The 22,826-nt window shown below is 45.2% G+C and overlaps 1 protein-coding gene and 19 non-coding genes across 20 annotated transcripts in view; all 20 read left to right on the top strand.

The window, feature by feature from the left end:
- Window positions 1-22,826, top strand: part of mmp11a (matrix metallopeptidase 11a) — a 65,252-nt gene that overhangs the window by 29,443 nt on the left and 12,983 nt on the right. The gene's annotated exons all lie outside the window — the stretch shown is intronic.
- Window positions 209-281, top strand: trnaa-agc (transfer RNA alanine (anticodon AGC)). Its single transcript has one exon. It is a non-coding gene; the product is annotated as a tRNA-Ala (tRNA).
- trnaa-agc (transfer RNA alanine (anticodon AGC)) lies at window positions 1,671-1,743 on the top strand. Its single transcript has one exon. It is a non-coding gene; the product is annotated as a tRNA-Ala (tRNA).
- On the top strand, window positions 2,224-2,296 carry trnaa-agc (transfer RNA alanine (anticodon AGC)). The gene has a single exon. It is a non-coding gene; the product is annotated as a tRNA-Ala (tRNA).
- On the top strand, window positions 2,364-2,436 carry trnaa-agc (transfer RNA alanine (anticodon AGC)). The gene has a single exon. It is a non-coding gene; the product is annotated as a tRNA-Ala (tRNA).
- trnaa-agc (transfer RNA alanine (anticodon AGC)) lies at window positions 4,522-4,594 on the top strand. The gene has a single exon. It is a non-coding gene; the product is annotated as a tRNA-Ala (tRNA).
- On the top strand, window positions 6,023-6,095 carry trnaa-agc (transfer RNA alanine (anticodon AGC)). The gene has a single exon. It is a non-coding gene; the product is annotated as a tRNA-Ala (tRNA).
- trnaa-agc (transfer RNA alanine (anticodon AGC)) lies at window positions 7,005-7,077 on the top strand. The gene has a single exon. It is a non-coding gene; the product is annotated as a tRNA-Ala (tRNA).
- Window positions 7,142-7,214, top strand: trnaa-agc (transfer RNA alanine (anticodon AGC)). The gene has a single exon. It is a non-coding gene; the product is annotated as a tRNA-Ala (tRNA).
- trnaa-agc (transfer RNA alanine (anticodon AGC)) lies at window positions 7,279-7,351 on the top strand. The gene has a single exon. It is a non-coding gene; the product is annotated as a tRNA-Ala (tRNA).
- On the top strand, window positions 7,836-7,908 carry trnaa-agc (transfer RNA alanine (anticodon AGC)). Its single transcript has one exon. It is a non-coding gene; the product is annotated as a tRNA-Ala (tRNA).
- Window positions 7,976-8,048, top strand: trnaa-agc (transfer RNA alanine (anticodon AGC)). The gene has a single exon. It is a non-coding gene; the product is annotated as a tRNA-Ala (tRNA).
- On the top strand, window positions 11,604-11,676 carry trnaa-agc (transfer RNA alanine (anticodon AGC)). The gene has a single exon. It is a non-coding gene; the product is annotated as a tRNA-Ala (tRNA).
- Window positions 15,758-15,830, top strand: trnaa-agc (transfer RNA alanine (anticodon AGC)). Its single transcript has one exon. It is a non-coding gene; the product is annotated as a tRNA-Ala (tRNA).
- On the top strand, window positions 18,797-18,869 carry trnaa-agc (transfer RNA alanine (anticodon AGC)). Its single transcript has one exon. It is a non-coding gene; the product is annotated as a tRNA-Ala (tRNA).
- trnaa-agc (transfer RNA alanine (anticodon AGC)) lies at window positions 19,487-19,559 on the top strand. Its single transcript has one exon. It is a non-coding gene; the product is annotated as a tRNA-Ala (tRNA).
- On the top strand, window positions 19,764-19,836 carry trnaa-agc (transfer RNA alanine (anticodon AGC)). Its single transcript has one exon. It is a non-coding gene; the product is annotated as a tRNA-Ala (tRNA).
- trnaa-agc (transfer RNA alanine (anticodon AGC)) lies at window positions 20,319-20,391 on the top strand. Its single transcript has one exon. It is a non-coding gene; the product is annotated as a tRNA-Ala (tRNA).
- trnaa-agc (transfer RNA alanine (anticodon AGC)) lies at window positions 20,878-20,950 on the top strand. Its single transcript has one exon. It is a non-coding gene; the product is annotated as a tRNA-Ala (tRNA).
- Window positions 21,159-21,231, top strand: trnaa-agc (transfer RNA alanine (anticodon AGC)). Its single transcript has one exon. It is a non-coding gene; the product is annotated as a tRNA-Ala (tRNA).

The following is a 22,826-nucleotide window of genomic DNA, read 5'->3' as shown; positions in this document are numbered from 1 at the left end:
TCCAATTGGATTTTGCCTGCTCGTTAACTTTTGTTGATGTTGTTTTTGGTGACTTTGTTCTGTGAGGTGAAGGGGAATTAGCTCAAATGGTAGAGCGCTCGCTTAGCATGAGAGAGGTAGTGGGATCGACGCCCACATTCTCCAATTGTGTTTTGCCTGCTTGTTAAGTTTTGTTGTTGTTTTTGGTGATTTGGGTCGGTGAGGTGAAGGGGAATTAGCTCAAATGGTAGAGCGCTCGCTTAGCATGCGAGAGGTAGTGGGATCGACGCCCACATTCTCCAATTGTGTTTTGCCTGCTTGTTAAGTTTTGTTGTTGTTTTTGGTGATTTTGGTCAGTGAGTTGAAGGGGAATTAGCTCAAATGGTAGAGTGCTCGCTTAGCATGCGAGAGGTAGTGGGATCGACGCCCACATTCTCCAATTGGATTTTGCCTGCTCGTTAACTTTTGTTGTTGTTGTTTTTGGTGATTTTGTTCTCTGATGGGAAGGGGAATTAGCTCAAATGGTAGAGCGCTCGCTTAGCATGCGAGAGGTAGTGGGATCGGCGCCCACATTTTCCAATTGGGTTTTGCCTGCTCGTTAACTTCTGTTGTTGTTGTTTTTGGTGATTTTGTTCTCTGATGGGAAGGGGAATTAGCTGAAATGGTAGAGCGCTCGCTTAGCATGTGAGAGGTAGTGGGATCGACGCCCACATTCTCCAATTGAATTTTGCCTGCTTGTTAAGTTTTGTTGTTGTTTTTGGTGTTTTTGGTCGGTGAGGTGAAGGGGAATTAGCTCAAATGGTAGAGTGCTCGCTTAGCATGCGAAAGGTAGTGGGATCGGCGCCCACATTCTCCAATTGGGTTTTGCCTGCTCGTTAACTTCTGTTGTTGTTGTTTTTGCTGATTTTGTTCTCTAATGGGAAGGGGAATTAGCTCAAATGGTAGAGCGCTCGCTTAGCATGTAAGAGGTAGTGGGATCGACGCCCACATTCTCCAATTGGATTTTGCCTGCTCGTTAACTTTTGTTGATGTTGTTTTTGGTGATTTTGTTATGTGAGGTGAAGGGGAATTAGCTCAAATGGTAGTGCGCTCGCTTCGCATGCGAGAGGTAGTGGGATCGACGCCCACATAATCCAATTGGCTTTTGCCTGCTTGTTAAGTTTTGTTGTTGTTTTTGGTGATTTTGTTCTGGAAGGGGAATTAGCTCAAATGGTAGAGCGCTCGCTTAGCATGTGAGAGGTAGTGGGATCGACGCCCACATTCTCCAATTGGATATTGCCTGCTCGTTAACTTGGTGTTTTTGGGGATTATGTTCTCTGATGGCAAGGGGAATAAACTTACTGGTCGAGAGCTCGTTTAGCATGCGAGAGGAAGTGGGATCGATACCCACATCCTCCATTTGGATTTTGGATGCTCTTTAACTGTTGTTGTTGTTGTTTTTGGTGATTTTGTTCTGGGAGGTGAAAGGGAATTAGCACAAATGGATTTTGCCTGCCCGTTGACTTTGGTTGTTGTCGTTTTTGGTATTTTTGTGTTTCATTTGGATGAAAAGGGGACTTAGCTCAAATGGTAGAGCGCTCGCTCAGCATGCAAGAGGTAGTGGGATCGATGCCCACATTCTCCAATTAGATTTTGCCTGCTCGTTAACTTCTGTTGTTGTTGTTTTTGGTGATTTTGTTTTCAGAGGGGAAGGGGAATTAGCTCAAATGGTAGAGCGCTCGCTTAGCATGCGAGAGGTAGTGGGATCGACGCCCACATTCTCCAAATGGGTTTTGCCTGCTTGTTAAGTTTTGTTGTTGTTTTTGGTGATTTTGTTCTGGGAGGTGAAGGGGAATTACCTCAAATGGTAGAGCGCTCGCTTAGCATGAGAGAGGTAGTGGGATCGACGCCCACATTCTCCAATTGCATTTTCTGCTTGTTAGGTTTTGTTGTTATTTTTGGTGATTTTGGTCTGTGAGGTGAAGGGGAATTAGCTCAATTGGTAGCGCTCTCGCTTCGCATGCGAGAGGTAGTGGAATCGACGCCCACGTTCTCCAATTGTATTTTGCCTGTTCGTTGACTTTTGTCGTAGTTTTTGGTATTTTTGTTGTTTTTGGGAGGCAAAAGGGAATTAGCTCAAATGGTAGAGGGCTTGCTTTGCATGGGAGAGGTAGTGGGATCGACGCCCGCAATCTCGAATTGGATATTGCCAGCTCGTTAACTTTTGCTGTTGTTGTTTTTGGTGATTTTGTTCTCTGATGTGAAGGGGAATTAGCTCAAATGGTAGAGCGCTCGCTTAGCATGCGAGAGGTAGTGGGATCGACGCCCACATTCTCCAATTGGATTTTGCCTGCTCGTTAACTTTTGTTGATCTTGTTTTTGGTGATTTTGTTCTGTGAGGTGAAGGGGAATTAGCTCAAATGGTAGAGCGCTCGCTTAGCATGCGAGAGGTAGTGGGATCGACGCCCACATTCTCCAATCGGATTTGCCTGCTTGTTAAGTTTTGTTGTTGTTTTTGGTGATTTTGTTCTGGGAGGTGAAGGGGAATTAGCTCAAATGGTAGAGCGCTCGCTTAGCATGCGCGAGGTAGTGGGATCGACGCCCACATTCTCCAATTGCATTTTGCCTGCTTGTTAAGTTTTGTTGTTGTTTTTGGTGATTTTGTTCGGTGAGGTGAAGGGGAATTAGCTCAAATGGATTTTGCCTGCCGGTTGACTTTGGTTGTTGTCGTTTTTGGTATTTTTGTGTTTCAGTTGGAGGAAAAGGGGACTTAGCTCAAATGGTAGAGCGCTCGCTCAGCATGCGAGAGGTAGTGGGATCGATGCCCACATTCTCCAATTGGGTTTTGCCTGCTCGTTGACTTCTGTTGTTGTTGTTTTTGGTGACTTTGTTCTCTGATGCGAAGGGGAATTAGCTCAAATGGTAGAGCGCTCGCTTCGCATGCGAGAGGTAGTGGGATCGACGCCCACCTTCTCCAATTGGATTTTGCCTGTTCGTTGACTTTTGTCGTTTTTGGTATTTTTGTTGTTTTTGGGAGGCAAAAGGGAATGAGCTCAAATGGTAGAGGGCCTGCAATCTCTAATTGGATTTTGCCTGCTCGTTAACTTTGGCTGTTGTTGTTTTTGGTGATCTGAAGGGGAATTAGCTCAAATGGTAGAGCGCTCGCTTAGCATGCGAGAGGTAGTGGGGTTGACGCCCACATTCTCCAATTGGATTTTGCCTGCTCGTTAACTTTTGTTGATGTTGTTTTTGGTGATTTTGTTATGTGAGGTGAAGGGGAATTAGCTCAAATGGTAGTGCGCTCGCTTCGCATGCGAGAGGTAGTGGGATCGACGCCCACATTCTCCAATTGGCTTTTGCCTGCTTGTTAAGTTTTGTTGTTGTTTTTGGTGATTTTGTTCTGGAAGGGGAATTAGCTCAAATGGTAGAGCGCTCGCTTAGCATGTGAGAGGTAGTGGGATCGACGCCCACATTCTCCAATTGGATATTGCCTGCTCGTTAACTTGTTGTTTTTGGGGATTTTGTTCTCTGATGGGAAGGGGAATAAACTAACTGGTCGAGCGGGATCGACACCCACATTCTCCAATTGGATTTTGCCTGCTTGTTAAGTTTTGTTGTTGTTTTTGGTGATTTTGTTGTGGGAGGTGAAGGGGAATTAGCTCAAATGGTAGAGCGCTCGCTTAGCATGTGAGAGGTAGTGGGATCGACGCCCACATTCTCCAATTGGATTTTGCCTGCTCGTTAACTTTTGTTGTTGTTGTTTTTGGTGATTTTGTTCTATGATGGGAAGGGGAATTAGCTCAAATGGTAGAGCGCTCGCTTAGCATGCGAGAGGTAGTGGGATCGGCGCCCACATTCTCCAATTGGGTTTTGCCTGCTCGTTAACTTCTGTTGTTGTTGTTTTTGCTGATTTTGTTCTCTGATGGGAAGGGGATTTAGCTCAAATGGTAGAGTGCTCGCTTAGCATGCGAGAGGTAGTGGGATCGACGCCCACATTCTCCAATCGGATTTTGCCTGCTTGTTAAGTTTTGTTGTTGTTTTTGGTGATTTTGTTCGGTGAGCTGAAGGGGAATTAGCTCAAATGGTAGAGCGCTCGCTTAGCATGTAAGAGGTAGTGGGATCGACGCCCACATTCTCCAATTGGATATTGCCTGCTCGTTAACTTGTTGATTTTGGGGATTTTGTTCTCTGATGGGAAGGGGAATAAACTTACTGGTCGAGCGCTCGTTTAGCATGCGAGAGGAAGTGGGATCGATACCCACATTCTCCATTTGGATTTTGGATGCTCTTTAACTGTTGTTGTTGTTGTTTTTGGTGATTTTGTTCTGGGAGGTGAAAGGGAATTAGCACAAATGGATTTTGCCTGCCCGTTGACTTTGGTTGTTGTCGTTTTTGGTATTTTTGTGTTTCATTTGGATGAAAAGGGGACTTAGCTCAAATGGTAGAGTACTCGCTTAGCATGCGAGAGGTAGTGGGATCGACGCCCACATTCTCCAATTGGGTTTTGCCTGCTCGTTAACTTCTGTTGTTGTTGTTTTTGCTGATTTTGTTCTCTGATGGGAAGGGGAATTAGCTCAAATGGTAGAGCGCTCGCTTAGCATGCGAGAGGTAGTGGGATCGACGCCCACATTCTCCAATTGGATTTTGCCTGCTTGTTAAGTTTTGTTGTTGTTTTTGGTGATTTTGTTCTGGGAGGTTAAGGGGAATTATCTCAAATGGTAGAGCGCTCGCTTAGCATGCGAGAGGTAGTGGGATCGACGCCCACATTCTCCAATTGGCTTTTGCCTGCTTGTTAAGTTTTGTTGTTGTTTTTGGTGATTTTGTTCTGGGAGGTGAAGGGGAATTAGCTCAAATGGTAGAGCGATCGCTCAGCATGCGAGAGGTAGTGGGATCGACGCCCACATTTTCCAATTGCGTTTTGCCTGCTTGTTAAGTTTTGTTGTTGTTTTTGGTGTTTTTGGTCAGTGAGGTGAAGGGGAATTAGCTCAAATGGTAGAGTGCTCGCTTAGCATGCGAGAGGTAGTGGGATCGACGCCCACATTCTCAAATTGGATTTTGCCTGCTCGTTAACTTTTGTTGTTGTTGTTTTTGGTGATTTTGTTCTCTGATGGGAAGGGGAATGAGCTCAAATGGTAGAGCGCTCGCTTAGCATGCGAGAGGTAGTGGGATCGGCGCCCACATTCTCCAATTGAGTTTTGCCTGCTCGTTAACTTCTGTTGTTGTTGTTTTTGCTGATTTTGTTCTCTGATGGGAAGGGGAATTAGCTCAAATGGTAGAGCGCTCGCTTAGCATGCGAGAGGTAGTGGGATCGGAGCCCACATTCTCCAATTGGGTTTTGCCTGCTCGTTAACTTCTGTTGTTGTTGTTTTTGCTGATTTTGTTCTGGGAGGTGAAGGGGAATTAGCTCAAATGGTAGAGCGCTCGCTTAGCATGCAAGAGGTAGTGGGATCGACGCCCACATTCTCCAATTGGGTTTTGCCTGCTCGTTAACTTCTGTTGTTGTTGTTTTTGCTGATTTTGTTCTCTGATGGGAAGGGGAATTAGCTCAAATGGTAGAGCGCTCGCTTAGCATGCGAGAGATAGTGGGATCGACGCCCACATTCTCCAATTTGATTTTGCCTGCTCGTTGACTTTTGTTGTTGTTGTTCTTGGTGATTTAGTTCTGTGAGAGCAAGGGGAATTAGCTCAAATGGTAGAGCGCTTGCTTTGCATGCGAGAGGTAGTGGGATCGACGCCCACGTTCTCCAATTTTATTTTGCCTGTTCGTTGACTTTTGTCGTTGTCGTTTTTGGTGTTTTTGTTGTTTTTGGGAGGCAAAAGGGAATGAGCTCAAATGGTAGAGGGCCCGCAATCTCTAATTGGATTTTGCCTGCTCGTTAACTTTGGCTGTTGTTGTTTTTGGTGATTTTGTTCTCTGATCGGAAGGGGAATTAGCTCAAATGGTAGAGCGCTCGCTTCGCATGCGAGAGGTAGTGGGGTCGACGCCCACATTCTCCAATTGGGTTTTGCCTGCTCGTTAACTTTTGTTGATGTTGTTTTTGGTGATTTTGTTCTGTGAGATGAAGGGGAATTAGCTCAAATGGTAGAGCGCTCGCTTAGCATGCGAGAGGTAGTGGGATCGACGCCCACATTCTCCAATTGGATTTTGCCTGCTTGTTAAGTTTTGTTGTTGTTTTTGGTGATTTTGTTGTGGGAGGTGAAGGGGAATTAGCTCAAATGGTAGAGCGCTCGCTTAGCATGCGAGAGGTAGTGGGGTCGACGCCCACATTCTCCAATTGGGTTTTGCCTGCTCGTTAACTTTTGTTGATGTTGTTTTTGGTGATTTTGTTCTGTGACATGAAGGGGAATTAGCTCAAATGGTAGAGCGCTCGCTTAGCATGCGAGAGGTAGTGGGGTCGACGCCCACATTCTCCAATTGGGCTTTGCCTGCTCGTTAACTTTTGTTGATGTTGTTTTTGGTGATTTTGTTCTGTGAGATGAAGGGGAATTAGCTCAAATGGTAGAGCGCTCGCTTAGCATGTGAGAGGTAGTGGGATCGACGCCCACATTCTCCAATTGGATATTGCCTGCTCGTTAACTTGTTGTTGTTTTTGGGGATTTTGTTCTCTGATGGGAAGGGGAATAAACTAACTGGTCGAGCGCTCGCTTAGCATGCGAGAGGTAGTGGGATCGATACCCACATTCTCCATTTGGATTTTGGATGCTCTTTAACTTTTGTTGTTGTTGTTTTTGGTGATTTTGTTCTGGGAGGTGAAGGGGAATTAGCTCAAATGGATTTTGCCTGCTCGTTGACTTTGGTTGTTGTCGTTTTTGGTATTTTTGTGTTTCATTTGGAGGAAAAGGGGACTTTTTGCCTGCTTGTTAAGTTTTGTTGTTGTTTTTGGTGATTTGGGTCGGTGAGGTGAAGGGGAATTAGCTCAAATGGTAGAGCGCTCGCTTAGCATGCGAGAGGTAGTGGGACCGACGCCCACATTCTCCAATTGGATTTTGCCTGCTCGTTAACTTTTGTTGATGTTGTTTTTGGTGACTTTGTTCTGTGAGGTGAAGGGGAATTAGCTCAAATGGTAGAGCGCTCGCTTAGCAAGCGAGAGGTAGTGGGATCGACGCCCACATTCTCCAATTGGCTTTTGCCTGTTTGTTAAGTTTTGTTGTTGTTTTTGGTGATTTTGTTCTGGGAGGTGAAGGGGAATTAGCTCAAATGGTAGAGCGCTCGCTTAGCATGCGAGAGGTAGTGGGATCGACGCCCACATTCTCCAATTGTGTTTTGCCTGCTTGTTAAGTTTTGTTGTTGTTTTTGGTGATTTGGGTCGGTGAGGTGAAGGGGAATTAGCTCAAATGGTAGAGCGCTCGCTTAGCATGCGAGAGGTAGTGGGATCGACGCCCACATTCTCCAATTGTGTTTTGCCTGCTTGTTAAGTTTTGTTGTTGTTTTTGGTGATTTTGGTCAGTGAGGTGAAGGGGAATTAGCTCAAATGGTAGAGTGCTCGCTTAGCATGCGAGAGGTAGTGGGATCGACGCCCACATTCTCCAATTGGATTTTGCCTGCTCGTTAACTTTTTTTGTTGTTGTTTTTGGTGATTTTGTTCTCTGATGGGAAGGGGAATTAGCTCAAATGGTAGAGCGCTCGCTTAGCATGCGAGAGGTAGTGGGATCGGCGCCCACATTCTCCAATTGGGTTTTGCCTGCTCGTTAACTTCTGTTGTTGTTGTTTTTGGTGATTTTGTTCTCTGATGGGAAGGGGAATTAGCTCAAATGGTAGAGGGCTTGCTTTGCATGGGAGAGGTAGTGGGATCGACGCCCGCAATCTCTAATTGGATTTTGCCTGCTCGTTAACTTTGGCTGTTGTTGTTTTTGGTGATTTTGCTCACTGATGGGAAGGGGAATTAGCTCAAATGGTAGAGCGCTCGCTTAGCATGCGAGAGGTAGTGGGATCGACGCCCACATTCTCCAATTGGGTTTTGCCTGCTCGTTAACTTTTGTTGATGTTGTTTTTGGTGATTTTGTTCTGTGAGGTGAAGGGGAATTAGCTCAAATGGTAGAGCGCTCGCTTAGCATGCGAGAGGTAGTGGGATCGACACCCACATTCTCCAATTGGATTTTGCCTGCTTGTTAAGTTTTGTTGTTGTTTTTGGTGATTTTGTTGTGGGAGGTGAAGGGGAATTAGCTCAAATGGTAGAGCGCTCGCTTAGCATGTGAGAGGTAGTGGGATCGACGCCCACATTCTCCAATTGAATTTTGCCTGCTTGTTAAGTTTTGTTGTTGTTTTTGGTGATTTTGTTCGGTGAGGTGAAGTGGAATTAGCTCAAATGGTAGAGCGCTCGCTTAGCATGTGAGAGGTAGTGGGATCGACGCCCACATTCTCCAATTGGATATTGCCTGCTCGTTAACTTGTTGTTTTGGGGGATTTTTTTCTCTGATGGGAAGGGGAATAAACTAACTGGTCGAGCGCTCGCTTAGCATGCGAGAGGTAGTGGGATCGATACCCACATTCTCCATTTGGATTTTGGATGCTCTTTAACTTTTGTTGTTGTTGTTTTTGGTGATTTTGTTCTGGGAGGTGAAGGGGAATTAGCTCAAATGGATTTTGCCTGCTCGTTGACTTTGGTTGTTGTGGTTTTTGGTATTTTTGTGTTTCATTTGGAGGAAAAGGGGACTTAACTCAAATGGTAGAAAGCTCGCTCAGCATGCGAGAGGTAGTGGGATCGATGCCCACATGCACCAATTGGATTTTGCCTGCTCGTTAACTTCTTTTGTTGTTGTTTTTGGTGATTTTGTTCTCAGAGGTGAAGGGGAATTAGCTCGAATGCGAGAGGTAGTGGGATCGACGCCCACGTTCTCCAATTGGATTTTGCCTGTTCGTTGACTGTTGTCGTTTTTGGTATTTTTGTTGTTTTTGGGAAGCAAAAGGGAATTAGCTCAAATGGTAGAGGGCTTGCTTTGCATGGGAGAGGTAGTGGGATCGACGCCCGCAATCTCTAATTGGGTTTTGCCTGCTCGTTAACTTTTGCTGTTGTTGTTTTTGGTGATTTTGTTCTATGATCCGAAGGGGAATTAGCTCAAATGGTAAAGCACTCGCTTAGCATGCGAGAGGTAGTGGGATCGACGCCCACATTGTCCAATTGGATATTGCCAGCTTGTTAAGTTTTGTTGTTGTTTTTGGTGATTTTGGTCAGTGAGGTGAAGGGGAATTAGCTCAAATGGGAGAGCGCTCGCTTTGCATGCGAGAGGTAGTGGGATCGACGCCCACATTGTCCAATTGGATATTGCCTGCTTGTTAAGTTTTGTTGTTGTTTTTGGTGATTTTGGTCGGTGAGGTGAAGGGGAATTAGCTCAAATGGTAGAGCGCTCGCTAAGCATGCGAGAGGTAGTGGGATCGATACCCACATTCTCCATTTGGATTTTGGATGCTCTTTAACTTTTGTTGTTGTTGTTTTTGGTGATTTTGTTCTGGGAGGTGAAGGGGAATTAGCTCAAATGGATTTTGCCTGCTCGTTGACTTTGGTTGTTGTCGTTTTTGGTATTTGTGTGTTTCATTTGGAGGAAAAGGGGACTTAGCTCAAATGGTAGAACGCTCGCTCAGCATGCGAGAGGTAGTGGGATCGACACCCACACTCTCGTATTTGATTTTGCCTGCTCGTTGACTTTTGTTTTTGTTGTTCTTGGTGATTTTTTTTACTGTGAGTAGATGGGGAATTAGCTTAAAAGGTAGAGCGCTCGCTTAGCATGCGAGAGGTAGTGGCATCGACGCCCGCATTCTCCAATTGGTCTTTACCTGCTCGTTACCTTTTCTTGCTGTTGTTTTTGGTGATTTTGTTCTGTGATGGGAAGGGGAATTAGCTCAAATGGTAGAGCACTCGCGAGAGGTAGTGGGATCAATGCCCACAATCTCCAATTGGATGCTCGTTGACTTTTGTTGTTGTTGTTTTTGGTCATTTTGCTCTGTGAGCGGAAGGGGAATTAGCTCAAATGGTAGAGCGCTCGCTCAGCATGGGAGAGGTAGTGGGATTGGTGCCCATATTCTCCAATTGGATTTTGCCTGCTCGTTAACTTTGGTTGTTGTCGTTTTTGGTATTTTTGTTTGTCGTTTGGAGCAAAAGGGGACTTAGCTCAAATAGTAGAGCGCTCGCTCAGCATGGGAGAGGTAGTGGGATCGATGCCCATATTCTCCAATTGGATTTTGCCTGCTCGTTAACTTTGGTTGTTGTCGTTTTTGGTATTTTTGTTTTTTGTTTGGAGGAAAAGGGGACTTAGCTCAAATAGTAGAGTGCTTGCTTAGCATACGAGAGGTAGTGGGATCGATGCCCACATTCTCCAATTGTATTTTGCCTGCTCGTTAACTTTTGCTGTTGTTGTTTTTGGTGATTTTGTTCTCTGATGGGAAGGGGAATTAGCTCAAATGGTAGAGTGCTTGCGTTGCATGCGAGCGGTGGTGGGGTCGACGCCCACATTCTCCAACTGGATTTTGCCTGCTCGTTGACTTTTGTTGTTTTTTTTGTTGATTTTGCTCCATGAGGTGAAGGGGAATTAGCTCAAATGGTAGAGCGCTTGCTTCGCATGTGAGAGGTACTGGGATCGACGCCCACATTCTCCAATTGGATTTTGCCTGCTCGTTAACTTTTGTTGTTGTTTTTGGTGATTTTGTTCGGTGAGGTGAAGGGGAATTAACTCAAATGGTAGAGTGCTCGCTTAGCATGTGAGAGGTAGTGGTATCGCCGCCCACATTCTCCAATTGGATGGTGCCTGCTCGTTAACTTGTTGTTGTTGTTTTTGGGGATTTTGTTCTCTGATGGGAAGGGGAATTAGCTCAAATGGTATAGCGCTCGCTTAGCATGCGAGAGGTAGTGGGATCGACGCCAACATTTTCCAATTTGATTTTGCAAGCTCGTTGACTTTGGTTGTTTTCGTTTTTGGTATTTTTGTTTTTCCTTTGGAGCAAAAGGGGACTTAGCTCAAATGGTAGAGTGCTCGCTTAGCATGCGAGAGGTAGTGGGATCGATGCCCACATTCTTCAATTGGATTTTGCCTGCTCGTTAACTTTTGTTGTGGTTTTTGGTGTTTTTGTTCTGTGAGGTGAAGGGGAATTAGCTCAAATGGTATAGCGCTCGCTTAGCATGCGAGAGGTAGTGGGATCGACGCCAACATTTTCCAATTTGATTTTGCAAGCTCGTTGACTTTGGTTGTTTTCGTTTTTGGTATTTTTGTTTTTCCTTTGGAGGAAAAGGGGACTTAGCTCAAATGGTAGAGCGCTTGCTTACCATGCGAGCGGTAGTGGGATCGAAGCCCACGTTCTCCAATTGGATTTTGCCTGTTCGTTGACTTTTGTTGTTGTCGTTTTTGGTATTTCTGTTTTACTTTTGGAGGAAAAGGGGACTTAGCTCAAATAGTAGAGCGCTCACTCAGCATGCGAGAGGTAGTGGGATCGATGCCCTCGTTCTGCAATTTGATTTTGCCTGCTCGTTAACTTTTGTTGTTGTTGTTTTTGGTGATTTTGTTCTCTGATGGGAAGGGGAATTAGCTCAAATGGTAGAGCGCTCGCTTAGCATGCGAGAGGTAGTGGGATCGGCGCCCACATTCTCCAATTGGGTTTTGCCTGCTCGTTAACTTCTGTTGTTGTTGTTTTTGCTGATTTTGTTCTCTGATGGGAAGGGGAATTAGCTCAAATGGTAGAGCGCTCGCTTAGCATGCGAGAGGTAGTGGGATCGACGCCCACATTCTCCAATTTGATTTTGCCGGCTCGTTGACTTTTGTTGTTGTTTTTCTTGGTGATTTTGTGCTGTGAGGCGAAGGGCAATTAGCTCAAATGGTAGAGCGCTTGCTTCGCATGTGAGAGGTACTGGGATAGACGCCCACATTCTCCAATTGGTTTTTGCCTGCTCGTTGACTTTGGTTGTTGTCGTTTTTGGTATTTTTGTGTTGCATTTGGAGGAAAAGGGGTCTTAGCTTAAATAGTAGAGCGCTCACTCAGCATGCGAGAGGTAGTGGGATCGACGCCCACATTCTCCAATTGGACTTTACCTGATCGTTAACATTTCTTGCTGTTGTTTTTGGTGATTTTGTTCTGTGATGGGAAGGGGAATTAGCTCAAATGGTAGAGCACTTGTGAGAGGTTGTTGGATCAATGCCCACATTCTCCAATTGGATTTTGGATGCTCGTTCACTTTTGTTGTTGTTGTTTTTGGTCATTTTGCGCTGTGCGAGGAAGGGGAATTAGCTCAAATGGTAGAGTGCTCGCTTAACATGCGAGAGGTAGTGGGATCGACGCCCACATTCTCCAATTGAATTTTGCCTGCTCGTTAAGTTTTGTTGTTGTTTTTTGTGATTTTGTTCGGTGAGGTGAAGTGGAATTAGCTCAAATGGTAGAGCGCTCGCTTAGCATGTGAGAGGTAGTGGGATCGACGCCCACGTTCTCCAATTGAATGCCTGCTCGTTAAAGTTTCTTGCTGTTGTTTTTGGTGATTTTGTTGAATGATGAGAAGGGGATTTAGCTCAAATGGAAGAGCGCTCGCTTAGCAAGCTAGAGGTAGTGGGATCGACGCCCACATTCTCCAATTTGATTTTGCCTGCTCGTTGACTTTTGTTGTTGTTGTTCTTGGTGATTTTGTTCTGTGAGGGCAAGGGGAATTAGCTCAAATGGTAGAGCACTCGCTTCGCATGTGAGAGGTAGTGGGATCGACGCCCACATTCTCCGATTTGATTTTGCCATTTTGTTGACTTTTGTTGTTGTCGTTTTTGGTATTTTTGTTGTTTTTGGGAGGCAAAAGGGAATTAGCTCAAATGGTAGAGTGCTTGCTTTGCATGGGAGAGGTAGTGGGATCGATGCCCACATTCTCCAATTGGCTTTTGCCTGCTCGTTAACTTTTGCTTTTGTTTTTGGTGATTTTGTTCTCTGATGGGAAGGGGAATTAGCTCAAATGGTAGAGCGCTCGCTTAGCATGCGAGAGGTAGTGGGATCGACGCCCGCATTCTCCAATTGGGTTTTGCCTGCTCGTTAACTTTTGTTGTTGTTGTTTTTGGTGATTTTGTTCTGTGAGGTGAAGGGGAATTAGCTCAAATGGTAGAGCGCTCGCTTAGCATGCGAGAGGTAGTGGGATCGACGCCCGCATTCTCCAATTGGATTTTGACTGCTCGTTAACTTTTGTTGTTGTTGTTTTTGGTGATTTTGTTCTCTGATGGGAAGGGGAATTAGCTCAAATGGTAGAGCGCTCGCTTAGCATGCGAGAGGTAGTGGGATCGACGCCAGCATTCTCCAATTGGATTGTGCCTGCTCGTTAACTTTTGTTGTTGTTGTTTTTGGTGATTTTGTTCTGTGAGTTGAAAGGGGAATTAGCTCAAATGGTAGAGCGCTCGCTTAGCATGTGAGAGGTAGTGGGATCGACGCCCACATTCGCCAATTGGATTTTGCCTGCTCGTTGACTTTGGTTGTTGTCGTTTTTGGTATTTTTGTGTTTCATTTGGAGTAAAAGGGGACTTAGCTCAAATGGTAGAGCGCTCGCTCAGCATGCGAGAGGTAGTGGGATCGATGTCCACATTCTCCAATTGGATTTTGCCTGCTCGTTAACTTTTGCTGTTGTTGTTTTTGGTGATTTTGTTCTATGATGGCAAGGGGAATTAGCTCAAATGGTAGAGCGCTCGCTTTGCATGCAAGCGGTAGTGGGATCGACGCCCACATTCTCCAATTTGATTTTGCCTGCTCGTTGACTTTTGTTGTTGTTGTTCTTGGTGATTTTGTTCTGTGAGGGGAAGGGGAATTAGCTCAAATGGTAGAGCACTCGCTTCGCATGTGAGAGGTAGTGGGATCGACGCCCACATTCTCCGATTTGATTTTGCCATTTTGTTGACTTTTGTTGTTTTCGTTTTTGGTATTTTTGTTTTTTTTGTGATGAAAAGGGGAATTCGCTCAAACGGTGGAGTGCTTGCTTTGCATGCAAGAGGTAGTGGGATCGACGCCCGCATTCTCCAATTGGACTTTACCTGATCGTTAACTTTTCTTGCTGTTGTTTTTGGTGATTTTGTTCTGTGATGGGAAGGGGAATTAGCTCAAATGGTAGAGTACTTGTGAGAGGTTGTTGGATCAATGCCCACATTCTCCAATTGGATTTTGGATGCTCGTTCACTTTTGTTGTTGTTGTTTTTGGTCATTTTGGGCTGTGCGAGGAAGGGGAATTAGCTCAAATGGTAGAGTGCTTGCTTAGCATGCGAGAGGTAGTGGGATCGATGCCCACATTCTCCAATTGGCTTTTGCCTGCTCGTTAACTTTTGTTGTTGTTGTTTTTGGTGATTTTGTTCCCTGATGGGAAGGGGAATTAACTCAAATGGTAGAGCGCTCGCTTAGCATGCGAGAGGTAGTGGGATCGACGCACACATTCTCCAATTTGATTTTGCCAACTCGTTGACTTTTGTTGTTGTCGTTTTTGGTATTTTTGTTTTTCTTTTGGCGGAAAAGGGGACTTAGCTCAAATGGTAGAGTGCTCGCTTAGCATGCGAGAGGTAGTGGGAGAGATGCCCACGTTCTCCAATTGGATTTTGCCTGCTCGTTAACTTTTACTGTTGTTGTTTTTGGTGATTTTGTTCTCTGATTGGAAGGGGAATTAGCTCAAATGGAAGAGTGCTTGCGTTGCATGCGAGAGGTGGTGGGGTCGACGCCCACATTCTCCAATTGGAGTTTGCCTGCTCGTTAACTTTTGTTGTTGTTTTTGGTGATTTTGTTTTGTGAGGTGAAGGGGAATTCGCTCAAATGGTAGAGCGCTCGCTTAGCATGTGAGAGGTAGTGGGATCGACGCCCACATTCTCCAATTGGATTTTGCCTGCTCGTTAAGTTTTGTTGTTGTTTTTGGTGATTTTGTTCGGTGAGGTGACGGGGAATTAGTTTAAATGGTAGAGCGCTCGCTTCGCATGTGAGAGGTATTGGGATCGACGCCCACATTCTCCAATTGGATATTGCATGCTCGTTAACTTGTTGTTGTTGTCTTTGGGGATTTTGTTCTGTGATGGGAAGGGGAATTACCTCAAATGGTAGATCACTTGTGAGAGGTTGTTGGATCAATGCCCACATTCTCCAATTGGATTTTGGATGCTCGTTCACTTTTGTTGTTGTTGTTTTTGGTCATTTTGCCCTGTGAGAGGAAGGGGAATTAGCTCAAATGGTAGAGTGCTTGCTTAGCATGCGAGAGGTAGTGGGATCGATGCCCACATTCTCCAAGTCGATTTTGCCTGCTTGTTAACTTTTGTTGTTGTTGTTTTTGGTGATTTTGTTCACTGATGGGAAAGGGAATTAGCTCAAATGGTAGAGCGCTCGCTTGCCCACATTCTCCAATTGGATTTTGCCTGCTTGTTAACTTTTGTTGTTGTTGTTCTTGGGGATTTTGTTCTGTGAGGGGCAGGGGAATTAGCTCAAATGATAGAGCGCTTGCTTCGCATGCGAGAGGTAGTGGGATCGACGCCCACGTTCTCCAAATTGGCTTTGCCTGCTCGTTGACTTTTGTTGTTGTTTTTCTTGGTGATTTTGTGCTGTGAGGGCAAGGGCAATTAGCTCAAATGGTAGAGCGCTTGCTTCGCATGCGAGAGGTTGTGGGATCGACGCCCACATTCTCCAATTGGATTTTGCCTGTTCGTTGACTAGTTGTTGTCGTTTTTGGTATTTTTGTTTTTCGGTTGGAGGAAAAGGAGACTTAGCTCAAATGGTAGAGTGCTCGCTTAGCATGCGAGAGGTAGTGGGATCGATGCCCACATTCTCTAATTTGATTTTGCCTGCTCGTTAACTTTTGTTGTTGTTTTTGGTGATTTTGTTCTGTTAGGTGAAGGGGAATTAGCTCAAATGGTAGAGCGCTCGCTTAGCATGCGAGAGGTAGTGGGATCGAAGCCCACATTCTCCAATTGGAGTCTGCCTGCTCGTTAAGTTTTGTTGTTGTTTTTGGTGATTTTGTTCGGTGAGGTGAAGGGGAATTAGCTGAAATGGTCGAGCGCTCGCTTAGCACGTGAGAGGTCGTGGGATCGACGCCCACATTCTCCAATTGGATGGTGCCTGCTCGTTAACTTGTTGTTGTTGTTTTTGGGGATTTTGTTCTGTGAGGTGAAGGGGAATTAGCTCAAATGGTAGAGCGCTCGCTTAGCATGCGAGAGGTAGTGGGATCGACGCCCGCATTCTCCAATTGGATTTTGACTGCTCGTTAACTTTTGTTGTTGTTGTTTTTGGTGATTTTGTTCTCTGATGGGAAGGGGAATTAGCTCAAATGGTAGAGCGCTCGCTTAGCATGCGAGAGGTAGTGGGATCGACGCCAGCATTCTCCAATTGGATTGTACCTGCTCGTTAACTTTTGTTGTTGTTGTTTTTGGTGATTTTGTTCTGTGAGTTGAAAGGGGAATTAGCTCAAATGGTAGAGCGCTCGCTGAGCATGTGAGAGGTAGTGGGATCGACGCCCACATTCGCCAATTGGATTTTGCCTGCTCGTTGACTTTGGTTGTTGTCGTTTTTGGTATTTTTGTGTTTCATTTGGAGTAAAAGGGGACTTAGCTCAAATGGTAGAGCGCTCGCTCAGCATGCGAGAGGTAGTGGGATCGATGTCCACATTCTCCAATTGGATTTTGCCTGCTCGTTAACTTTTGTTGTTGTTGTTTTTGGTGATTTTGTTCTGTGAGGTGAAGGGGAATTAGCTCAAACGGTAGAGCGCTCGCTTTGCATGCAAGCGGTAGTGGGATCGACGCCCACATTCTCCAATTTGATTCTGCCTGCTCGTTGACTTTTGTTGTTGTTGTTCTTGGTGATTTTGTTCTGTGAGGGGAAGGGGAATTAGCTCAAATGGTAGAGCACTCGCTTCGCATGTGAGAGGTAGTGGGATCGACGCCCACATTCTCCGATTTGATTTTGCCATTTTGTTGACTTTTGTTGTTTTCGTTTTTGGTATTTTTGTTTTTTTTTGTGATGAAAAGGGGAATTCGCTCAAACGGTGGAGTGCTTGCTTTGCATGCAAGAGGTAGTGGGATCGACGCCCGCATTCTCCAATTGGACTTTACCTGATCGTTAACTTTTCTTGCTGTTGTTTTTGGTGATTTTGTTCTGTGATGGGAAGGGGAATTAGCTCAAATGGTAGAGCACTTGTGAGAGGTTGTTGGATCAATGCCCACATTCTCCAATTGGATTTTGGATGCTCGTTCACTTTTGTTGTTGTTGTTTTTGGTCATTTTGCACTGTGCGAGGAAGGGGAATTAGCTCAAATGGTAGAGTGCTTGCTTAGCATGCGAGAGGTAGTGGGATCGATGCCCACATTCTCCAATTGGCTTTTGCCTGCTCGTTAACTTTTGTTGTTGTTGTTTTTGGTGATTTTGTTCCCTGATGGGAAGGGGAATTAACTCAAATGGTAGAGCGCTCGCTTAGCATGCGAGAGGTAGTGGGATCGACGCCCACATTCTCCTATTTGATTTTGCCAACTCGTTGACTTTTGTTGTTGTCGTTTTTGGTATTTTTGTTTTTCTTTTGGCGGAAAAGGGGACTTAGCTCAAATGGTAGAGTGCTCGCTTAGCATGCGAGAGGTAGTGGGAGAGATGCCCACGTTCTCCAATTGGATTTTGCCTGCTCGTTAACTTTTACTGTTGTTGTTTTTGGTGATTTTGTTCTCTGATTGGAAGGGGAATTAGCTCAAATGGAAGAGTGCTTGCGTTGCATGCGAGAGGTGGTGGGGTCGACGCCCACATTCTCCAATTGGAGTTTGCCTGCTCGTTAACTTTTGTTGTTGTTTTTGGTGATTTTGTTTTGTGAGGTGAAGGGGAATTCGCTCAAATGGTAGAGCGCTCGCTTAGCATGTGAGAGGTAGTGGGATCGACGCCCACATTCTCCAATTGGATTTTGCCTGCTCGTTAAGTTTTGTTGTTGTTTTTGGTGATTTTGTTCGGTGAGGTGACGGGGAATTAGTTTAAATGGTAGAGCGCTCGCTTCGCATGTGAGAGGTATTGGGATCGACGCCCACATTCTCCAATTGGATATTGCATGCTCGTTAACTTGTTGTTGTTGTCTTTGGGGATTTTGTTCTGTGATGGGAAGGGGAATTAGCTCAAATGGTAGATCACTTGTGAGAGGTTGTTGGATCAATGCCCACATTCTCCAATTGGATTTTGGATGCTCGTTCACTTTTGTTGTTGTTGTTTTTGGTCATTTTGCGCTGTGAGAGGAAGGGGAATTAGCTCAAATGGTAGAGTGCTTGCTTAGCATGCGAGAGGTAGTGGGATCGATGCCCACATTCTCCAAGTCGATTTTGCCTGCTTGTTAACTTTTGTTGTTGTTGTTTTTGGTGATTTTGTTCACTGATGGGAAAGGGAATTAGCTCAAATGGTAGAGCGCTCGCTTGCCCACATTCTCCAATTGGATTTTGCCTGCTTGTTAACTTTTGTTGTTGTTGTTCTTGGGGATTTTGTTCTGTGAGGGGCAGGGGAATTAGCTCAAATGATAGAGCGCTTGCTTCGCATGCGAGAGGTAGTTGGATCGACGCCCACATTCTCCAATTGGATTTTGCCTGCTCGTTGACTTTTGTTGTTGTTTTTCTTGGTGATTTTGTGCTGTGAGGGCAAGGGCAATTAGCTCAAATGGTAGAGCGCTTGCTTCGCATGCGAGAGGTTGTGGGATCGACGCCCACATTCTCCAATTGGATTTTGCCTGTTCGTTGACTAGTTGTTGTCGTTTTTGGTATTTTTGTTTTTCGGTTGGAGGAAAAGGAGACTTAGCTCAAATGGTAGAGTGCTCGCTTAGCATGCGAGAGGTAATGGGATCGATGCCCACATTCTCTAATTTGATTTTGCCTGCTCGTTAACTTTTGTTGTTGTTTTTGGTGATTTTGTTCTGTTAGGTGAAGGGGAATTAGCTCAAATGGTAGAGCGCTCGCTTAGCATGCGAGAGGTAGTGGGATCGAAGCCCACATTCTCCAATTGGAGTCTGCCTGCTCGTTAAGTTTTGTTGTTGTTTTTGGTGATTTTGTTCGGTGAGGTGAAGGGGAATTAGCTGAAATGGTCGAGCGCTCGCTTAGCACGTGAGAGGTCGTGGGATCGACGCCCACATTCTCCAATTGGATGGTGCCTGCTCGTTAACTTGTTGTTGTTGTTTTTGGGGATTTTGTTCTCTGCTGGGAAGGGGAATTAGCTCAAATGGTAGAGCGCTCGCTTCGCATGCGAGAGGTAGTGGGAGCGATGCCCACGTTCTCCAATTGGATTTTGCCTGCTCGTTAACTTTTTCTGTTGTTGTTTTTGGTGATTTTGTTCTCTGATTGGAAGGGGAATTAGCTCAAATGGAAGAGTGCTTGTGTTGGATGCGAGAGGTGGTGGGGTCTTCCTCCCACATTCTCCAACTGGATTTTGCCTGCTCGTTGACTTTTGTTGTTGTTTTTGGTGATTTTGCTCCATGAGGGTAAGGGGAATTAGCTCAAATGGTAGAGCGCTTGCTTCGCATGTGAGAGGTACTGGGATCGACGCCCACATTCTCCAATTGGATTTTGCCTGCTCGTTAACTTTTGTTGTTGTTTTTGGTGATTTGGTTCTGTGAGGTGAAGGGGAATTAGCTCAAATGGTAGAGCGCTCGCTTAGCATGCGAGAGGTAGTGGGATCGATGCCCACATTCTCCAATTGGATTTTGCCTGCTCGTTAAGATTTGTTGTTGTTTTTGGTGATTTTGTTCGGTGAGGTGACGGTGAATTAGTTTAAATGGTAGAGCGCTCGCTTTGCCTGTGAGAGGTATTTGGATCGACGCCCACATTCTCCAATTGGATATTGCATGCTCGTTAACTTCTGTTGTTGTTGTTTTTGGTGATTTTGTTCTCTGATGCGAAGGGGAATTAGCTCAAATGGTAGAGCGCTCGCTTAGCATGCGAGAGGTAGTGGGATCGACGCCCACATTCTCCACTTTGATTTTGCCTACTCGTTGACTTTTGTTGTTGTTGTTCTTGGTGATTTTGTGCTGTGAGGTGAAGGGGAATTAGCTCAAATGGTAGAGCGCTTGCTTAGCATGAGAGAGGTAGTGGGATCGACGCCCACGTTCTCCAATTTGATTTTCCCTGCTCGTTGACTTTTGTTGTTGTTTTTCTTGGTGATTTTGTGCTGTGAGGTGAAGGGCAATTAGCTCATATGGTAGAGCGCGCGCTTCGCATGCGAGAGGTAGTGTGATTGACGCCCACGTTCTCCAATTGGATTTTGCCCGTTCGTTGACTTTTGTTGTTGTCGTTTTTGGTATTTTTGTTGTTTTTGGGAGGCAAAAGGGAATTCGCTCAAATGGTAGAGCACTCGCGAGAGGTAGTGGGATCAATGCCCACATTCTCCAATTGGATTTTGGATGCTCGTTGACTTTTGTTGTTGTTGTTTTTGGTCATTTTGCCCCGTGAGAAGAAGGGGAATTAGCTCAAATGGTAGAGCGCTCGCTTAGCATGCGAGAGGTAGTGGGATCGACGCCCACATTCTCCAATTGGATTTTGCCTGTTCGTTGACTTTGGTTGTTGTCGTTTTTGGTATTTTTGTTTTTCGGTTGGAGGAAAAGGAGACTGAACTCAAATGGTAGAGTGCTCGCTTAGTGTGCGAGAGGTAGTGGGATTGAAGCCCACATTCTCCATTTGTATTTTGCCTGCTCGTTAACTTTTGCTGTTGTTGTTTTTGGTGATTTTGTTCTCTGATGGGAAGGGGAATTAGCTCAAATAGTAGAGTGCTTGCGTTGCATGCGAGAGGTGGTGGGGTCGACGCCCACAATCTCCAACTGGATTTTACCTGCTCGTTGACTTTTGTTGTTGTTTTTGGTGATTTTGCTCCATGAGGGTAAGGGGGATTAGCTCAAATGGTAGGTCGCTTGCTTCGCATGCGAGAGGTGCTGGGATCGACGCCCACATTCTCCAGTTTGATTTTGCCTGCTCGTTAACTTTTGTTGTTGTTTTTGGTGATTTTGTTCTGTTAGGTGAAGGGGAATTAGCTCAAATGGTAGAGCGCTCGCTTAGCATGCGAGAGGTAGTGGGATCGACGCCCACATTCTCCAATTGGAGTTTGCCTGCTCGTTAAGTTTTGGTGTTGTTTTTGATTATTTTGTTTGGTGAGGTGAAGGGGAATTTGCTCAAATGGTCAAGCGCTCGCTTAGCATGTGAGAGGTAGTGGGATCGACGCCCACATTCTCCAATTGGATGGTGCCTGCTCGTTAACTTGTTGTTGTTGTTGTTGTTTTTGGGGATTTTGTTCTCTGCCGGGAAGGGGAATTAGCTCAAATGGTAGAGCGCTCGCTTAGCATGCGAGAGGTCGTGGGATTGATGCCCACATTCTCCAACTTGATTTTGCCTGCTCGTTGACTTTTGTTGTTGTTGTTTTTGGTGATTTTGCTCCATGAGGGGAAGGGGAATTAGCTCAAAGGGAGGGGGCTCTCTTCGCATGTGAGAGGTAGTGGGATCGACGCCCACACTCTCCAATTGCATTTTGCCTACTCGTTAACTTTTGTTGTTGTTGTTTTTGGTAATTTTGTTCTGTGAGGGGAAGGGGAATTAGCTCAAATAGTAGAGCGCTCGCTTCGCATGCGAGAGGTAGTGGGATCGACGCCCACATTCTCCAATTTGATTTTGCCTGCTCGTTGACTTTTGTTGTTGTTTTTCTTGGTGATTTTGTTCTGTGAGGGGAAAGGGAATTAGCTCAAATGGTAGAGCGCTTGCTTAGCATGAGAGAGGTAGTGGGATCGATGCCCACGTTCTCCAACTGGATTTTCCCTGCTCGTTGACTTTTGTTGTTGTCGTTTTTGGTATTTTTGTTGTTTTTGGGAGGCAAAAGGGAATTAGCTCAAATGGTAGAGGGCTTGCTTTGCATGGGAGAGGTAGTGGGATCGACGCCCGCATTCTCCAATTGGAATTGGCCTGCTCGTTAACTTTTACTGCTGTTGTTTTTGGTGATTTTGTTCTCTGATGGGAAGGGAAATTAGCTCAAATGGTTGAGCGCTCGCTTAGCATGCGAGAGGTAGTGGGCGAGACGCCCACATTCTCCAGTAGGATTTTGCCTGCTCGTTAACTTTTGTTGTTGTTGTTTTTGGTGATTTTGTTCTGTGAGGTGAAAGGGAATTAGCTCAAATGGTAGAGCCCTCACTTAGCATGCGAGAGGTCGTGGGATCGATGTCCACATTCTCCAATTGGATTTTGCCTGCTCGTTAAGTTTTGTTGTTGTATTTTGGTGATTTTGTTCGGTGAAGTGAAGGGGAATTAGCTCAAATGGTAGAGCGCTCGCTTAGTATGTGAGAGGTAGTGGGATCGACGCCCACATTCTCCAATTGGACTTTGCCTGCTCGTTAACTTGTTGTTGTTGTTCTTGGGGATTTTGTTCTCTGATGGGAAGGGGAATTAGCTCAAATGGTAGAGCGCTTGCTTTGCATGCGAGAGGTTGTGGGATCGACGCCCACATTCTCCAATTGTATTTTGCCTGCTCATTAACTTTTCTTCTTGTTGTTTTTGGTGATTTTGTTCTGTGATTGGAAGGGGAATTAGCTCAAATGGTAGAGTGCTTGCTTTACATGTGAGAGGTAGTGGAATCGATACCCGTGTTTTCCAATTGGATTTTGCCTGCTCGTTAACTTTTCTTGTTTTTGGTGATTTTGTTCTGTGATGGGAAGGGGAATTAGCTCAAATGGTAGTGCGCTCGCTTAGCATGCGAGAAGTACTGCTTGTTAACCTTTGTTGTTTTTGGTGATTTTCTTCCATGAGTTGAAGGGGAATTACCTCAAATGTTAGAGCGCTTGCTTAGCATACATGCAACAGCTAGTTGGATCGACACCCCCATTCTAAAATTTTGCCTGCTTGTTAACTTTTGTTGTTGTTTTTGGTGATTGTCTTCTGTGAAAGAAACAAAGGCAAATTAGCTCAAATGGTAGAGCTCTTGCTTAGCAT

Source organism: Festucalex cinctus, chromosome 5, assembly GCF_051991245.1.
Source record: "Festucalex cinctus isolate MCC-2025b chromosome 5, RoL_Fcin_1.0, whole genome shotgun sequence".
Lineage (NCBI taxonomy): Eukaryota > Metazoa > Chordata > Actinopteri > Syngnathiformes > Syngnathidae > Festucalex > Festucalex cinctus.
Note: the sequence above shows the minus strand (reverse complement) of the source record. Positions and strands in the feature narration are given on the sequence as shown.